This window comes from Thamnophis sirtalis, unplaced genomic scaffold (assembly GCF_051295495.1).
Source record: "Thamnophis sirtalis isolate CommonGarterSnake01/CBP01778 unplaced genomic scaffold, rThaSir2_p1.2 scaffold_4, whole genome shotgun sequence".
Lineage (NCBI taxonomy): Eukaryota > Metazoa > Chordata > Lepidosauria > Squamata > Natricidae > Thamnophis > Thamnophis sirtalis.
The window spans coordinates 47,578,276-47,584,118 of NW_028261384.1; the positions used below are offsets into that span (position 1 = coordinate 47,578,276).

The 5,843-nt window shown below is 40.7% G+C and overlaps 1 pseudogene; it reads right to left on the minus strand.

Moving 5' to 3' along the window:
• Positions 1–4,782: 4,782 nt before the first annotated feature.
• LOC148045832 (uncharacterized) lies at positions 4,783–5,593 on the minus strand (annotated as a pseudogene).
• Positions 5,594–5,843: the final 250 nt, after the last annotated feature.

The following is a 5,843-nucleotide window of genomic DNA, read 5'->3' on the forward strand; positions in this document are numbered from 1 at the left end:
AAATCTTATTTCTGTGCATATAGATGATGCTTTGAGATTTGTGGATTTGATGTTAGTGTCTATGTATGGGGCCAGAAAGGTGCCTTTGATTCAATCTCAAGCCCAAGGTTTGAATCAAGGTTCTGAGCCAGAAAATAAATGCTGAGTCACCCTGTGACAATTTTGCTGAAAAAAATGATAGAATTGTATGCTGATTACATACTGAACTATTGAAAAGCTGCCAAAATGTGAAAGATTGTTCCTGCTTAATGCGTGCTGGCACAGAAGATGGCCAATATGTATCGTACTTAGGTCTATGTCCACAAAAGCAACTAAGACAATTCATTCCCAAATCCCTCAAACAAGACTGCATTGTAGAATACAGTCGTTCTCTTTGTAACTATTAGTTCCGTTAAATGAGATACTAATCAGGTCTTAAACATTAACCAGATTAAGAACCACAATTGTTGGACACGGAAACTTTCATCAGAATGAACAGCTTTTCTATGTGGGACACATGTTTCACTTTCTCTCCCAGTGACCCTTGGAACTCTCTGAAATTAATTTAACATGACATAATAATATTTTCAAAATACATTCAGCTGAGAAGATAAAGGGATTTGATATTTATTTTCAACCTATAATTATTTTGAATCTTATCTTACAATAAGTGTTCTGTCTTTGAAATCCTTCCAATTTTTATGTTTGTTTTCCCAGTTAGATGTCTCTTATAGGTCAGTAGAAAGTTTGTCAATAAATAAGCAAAAAGGGTGTGATAACACAATAAAATATTATTTTTTTCTCTGAAAAAAGAAACATCTAGATTAGTTTATTTTGATGTTTTGGAACAGTCCAGGGGCGATACTAACTCCAATTTTTTTTTACATTTTTTTTATTTTTTATTTTCAAAACAAACACAACAAACAATCTTTTTTTTACATACTGTAGAAAGCGTATCAGTTAGTTACAAAAAACTTTTGTGCATCTCTTCCACAGTCATCAATCATAATTCATATTAACTCATGTATTTTAACTCAGATATTTATACATATTACCATCATCATACCTTCATTTGCATTTGACTACAATTGTTTAAATGTCCTTCATCATAAAATATATCAAGATTTAAAACATAACAACATACTGGCATTTCATTTGCTATTTCTAAAATCCTCCAATAACACTGAATCCTTATTGCCTATTCTAGCTAAACATCCATAATGTCTAGTAACAAAATTGTCTAATCCTCCTTACCAAATCACTGTTTACAATTTACATCCAGTTTCCTTATGTTGTACCCATACATATATATTTTCCTTTGTATCATTATCCCTCCTTTATTTAACTGTATCCTGTATCATAACATTTCCCCCTAATAATCAAAATTTAACTAAATTTAACTTAGTTTTTTATTAGCCTTTATATATAAAACAAAAAAGATTTCTATCTTCCTTTCATGGGTACCATTCAAATATTCATATCCAATTATTACTTATCATAACAATACATATGTATATATTATTATCATTATCAATTATTTATTTGACTATATCTATTGTCACTAAATTTCACTAAGTTTAACTAGTTTTAAATTATGAACTTCCATCTATCAACTTGTATCTTTCCAGTAGCATGTCTTCTGCCATTTGTGGTATCAGTCCTCTAATCATCTCCTTAACCAAATTTGTATGGACTCCTCTTAGCAACTCATTGCTTATTAAGTCTCTCATGTAATTTGGATGCCCTTCTTCTGTTTCCTTAATTAGCTTATCTTTAATTGTCAGTGGTTTTATCAATGATGTTGCTAATAAAATTTCTCTCTTTAAATCCATAAATTCTTTTGTTTTTCTTCTTCTGTATCTTGCCATCTGGGGTAGAGTTCCCCTTCATTTAATTCCTCTTTCAGTGTTCCACTCTTTCCATTTCCAGACACAAATTCAATCACCATAGATATCAGTGGATTTGAAAAACTTAAAGTTATTTTAAATTTGAGAATAGGAGAAATAAGCAGTGGAATTAAGCTTTGAATGGTTTTGGACAGTGGGTTATCTTACTTTTTAAATGCTATGTTCATTATGCAAGCCTTTTAAAATGAATGGATTAAGTTTTCTTCTTCTATTTTTTATTTTTATTATTATTCTTTGTAAGCTATGGACTAAAATCCTACTTCTTCACTACTGTGGGTGTTTTTCCCATTTTCTTCTCTAACTCATTCAAGAATTTGACTTTTGTTTAACTTGGAATGTAAAAAAGATACAAAAGGAAACAAAGAAAATTGTTACAATAGAGGGAAAGAAAAACTGCTGCTCGGAGGCTGGAGGTTTGTGTATTAGAAACAAAACATTCTTACTTTCCTCACTGATTATTCTGGTTTGGCACTTCAAGGTCTCACCATTTGTTTATAGAGAGTAATAAGAAGATACAGATGTTCCTTTGAAGTATATCCTTAATCAGAGAAAAGTGAAATAAGACCTAATTGTGAATTTATGCTTAATCTTGTAAAAACCTTCTAAGCCAGAGCAGCAGTGTTTGTCAGCTGGAGATAATGGCACAACTTCAACAGCAGATAAATATTGTAAGCCTGCAAAAGATATTGTTAGAAATTCAGAAATTATCCAATAGATTTGAGAAAATGGAGAAGAAGTTGGAAAACCTAACAGTAAAATATGATAAAGAAGTTGAGATGTTTATCAAGTGGAAAAAGTGGAGATTAGAGTCCTAAAAACCGAAGAGGAAAATGACACTAACTCTGAATTGAAGGCGGGTGCATTTGAAGGTTTGGGCCTCCACCATGGCACCATCTACATCCAACTGCTGGTATGCCTGCGCCATATCTAATTTTGCAAAAACTTTTCTGGGGCCTAATGAGTGCAGTAAATGCTGTACAATGCGTACAAGATAAGCACTTTGTTGCAAAGCTTTGTTTATCGTGCACAGATGCGGACAGACCCATCAGACTTGACAGGTGTCATTTTTTTTTTGAGACATTTTATTAAGATTTATAGGCCGCCCTTTTCCCTGAGGGGACTCAGGGTGGCTTACAATCGTAGGGAAGGGGGTGCAATACAAAAACAAACAATATGTGAACAAAATAAAATGTTAAGACACAACTTGCATTCAACAGTCAACACTCGGGCGGGTGAATTGGGAACCTATCCCCAGGCCTGATGGGATAGCCAGGTCTTAAGGGCTATGTGGAAGGTCTGGACGGTGGTGAGGGTGCGAATCTCGACGGGGAGGTCGTTCCACAGGGTCGGAGCTGCAACAGAAAAGGCTCTCCTCTGTGTAGTCGCCAGTCGGCATTGACTGGCAGATGGGATTCGGAGGAGGCCCAGTCTGTGCGATCTAATCGGTCGGAGGGAGGTAATCGGCAGAAGGCGGTCTCTCAAGTACCCAGATCCACTACCATGGAGTGCTTTGAAGGTGGTCATCAATACCCTGAAGCGCACCCGGAGATCAACAGGTAGCCAGTGCAGCTCGCGGAGGATGGGTGTTATGTGGGCGAACCGCGATGCGCCCACTATCACTCGCGCGGCTGCATTCTGAACTAACTGCAGTCGCCGGATGCACTTCAAGGGCAACCCCATGTAGAGCACATTGCAGTATTCCAGCCTAGAGATCACAAGGGCTCGAGTGACTGTTGCGAGAGCCTCCCGGTTCAGGTAGGGCCGTAACTGACGGACCAGGCGAACCTGGGCAAATGCCCCCCTGGTCACAGCCGACAAATGGTGGTCAAAAGTCAGCTGTGGATCCAGGAGGACTCCTAAGTTACGGACCCTATCTGAGGGGTATAAAATTTGACCCCCCAGCCTGAGTGATGGAACATTGGCCAAATTTTTGGGAGGGAAACACAACAGCCACTCGGTCTTGTCCGGGTTGAGTCACTATAGGGGTCTCCCCAGCATGCGTGATCTACCGGCTCTAGGATTTCCTGGCCAATCAATTTGTCTAGTTCAAAATCAATTTTAGGGCAGAGATCAAAAGGTACTTACTGTGCTTATCTTGTACGCATTGTACAGCATTTACTGCACTCATTAGGCCCCAGAAAAGTTTTTGCAAAATTAGATATGGCGCAGGCATACCAGCAGTTGGATGTAGATGGTGCCATGGTGGAGGTTGAATGAATGTTGTTTGATCTTAACTACATATTGTATTTTTATGTTATTGTACGTCTTCCCCTCCCATAAGTTGTTAGCCGCCCTGAGTCCCCTCAGGGAAAAGGGCGGCCTATAAATAAACGCAACTGAACTAAAAAACGCAACTGGTACTCTCCTGGGTTTTAGCCTGATGGGGGCTACATTGGGCTCCAAATATAAAGGTATTGGAGTCCCCTCATACTTACCTAGACTGGTGCCGAAGACATCCTTGAATTCCTTAAGGAATTCCTCAATGCTTTCATCTTGTATGGCGTTGATTCCAGTCACTTCTAGGCCCAGGGCTTTGAACCAGTCAAGCCCCAGGAGGCTCTGTAGGTCTCCGTTGACTACTGTCACTGGTAGCTGGCCGCAGAAGGTCTTGAACCTCATCTGAAAGGTCCCCTGGCCCACAATGGGGACTCGGTTCCCCTGGTAGTCGCAAAGGCGGTATCTGGAACCCACAGCTGATGATTTTAAGGCTAAGGATAGAGATGACCCCGTGTCAATCTCCATATTGCATGGAGAGTCCTCAATGAGGACTGTGACTTTCAGCTTTTTTGGCCGCTTTGTGCGGATTTGGCCTATGAATGTGTGATAGGTGACTCTGGTCTCACCTTCTCTTTGTCGTGGTGGCTGCCATGCCCCTTGTTTGGGCCTCTGCTGGTGGTTAAGTATGCTTCTGGGTTTCCAGGTTGTAGCGGTGATCGCTTCTGCAAACTTTGGCGATGTGCCCCTTGTGTTCACACCATTGACAGATGGCATCATGGAAATGGCAATGGGTTCTGAGGTGGTTTCCTCTGCAGCCGGTGAAAGGCGGGAAACGTGGTTCAAATTTTCGCGCTGGCTTGGTGCAATCTCTGTGCATGTGGTAGTTTTCATCTTCGCTCTCCAAGCCTTCAGGCTCTGTGGCCTCGTGATGCACATCTACACTCTTCCACGTGCTCTTTGGACTATTTTGGCGCTGCAGGGTTTCCGTTGATTTAATTGAAGACTCTGGCTTTATCTAGGGCAATTTGGACAGTAAGATTAGTTTTTGCTAATAACCTCCTCTGCAGGCCAATGTCCCTAACACCACATATGATGCGGTCAAGTAGTAGTTCATCAAGATCTCTAAACTCGCAGTACGCTGTGGCCTTTCTGAGGGCAGCAACGTATTCGTTGATGGATTCCCCTTCTTTTTTGTTATGGATGTTGAATTTGTTCCTCCGGACGTATTTAGACAGTCAGGGAGCGTAGTGTGTCCTCAGTGTCTGTTGTAGAACCAACCAAGTGACCGATTGGAATGGCATTGGCTTGGACAAATCCTTCGCCGTCTCAAACATCTCTGGTCCACAGTAACTCAGGAACATATTCTTTTTCTGGCCTTCAGAAAGGCCCATAATGTTGTTGGCTTCGAGGAAGCAATCGAACTTCATCATGTAGGATTCCCAGTGTTCAGTGGCTGGATTGTACGGAGTCGGTGGGGCGTTTGTTGTCATCTTGTGTTCCTGAGCACGTTTTAATTTGCTGCTCAAAGATGGCTACTCAATGCTGCGCCATGCTCAGGGCTGGATTGACTTGCTGGATTGTCGTGCTCTTTTTGTCTGCCTAGTTGCCTTCCGATCCCACCCTCATCACCAGTGTTAGATCGGGTGAATGAAGGCACACTCAGACTTCAGAGTAACAAGCAGCTCTTTATTAGCACAAGTCAACTATGTACAATCCAGTGAAGGTTCAGTCTGACAGCAG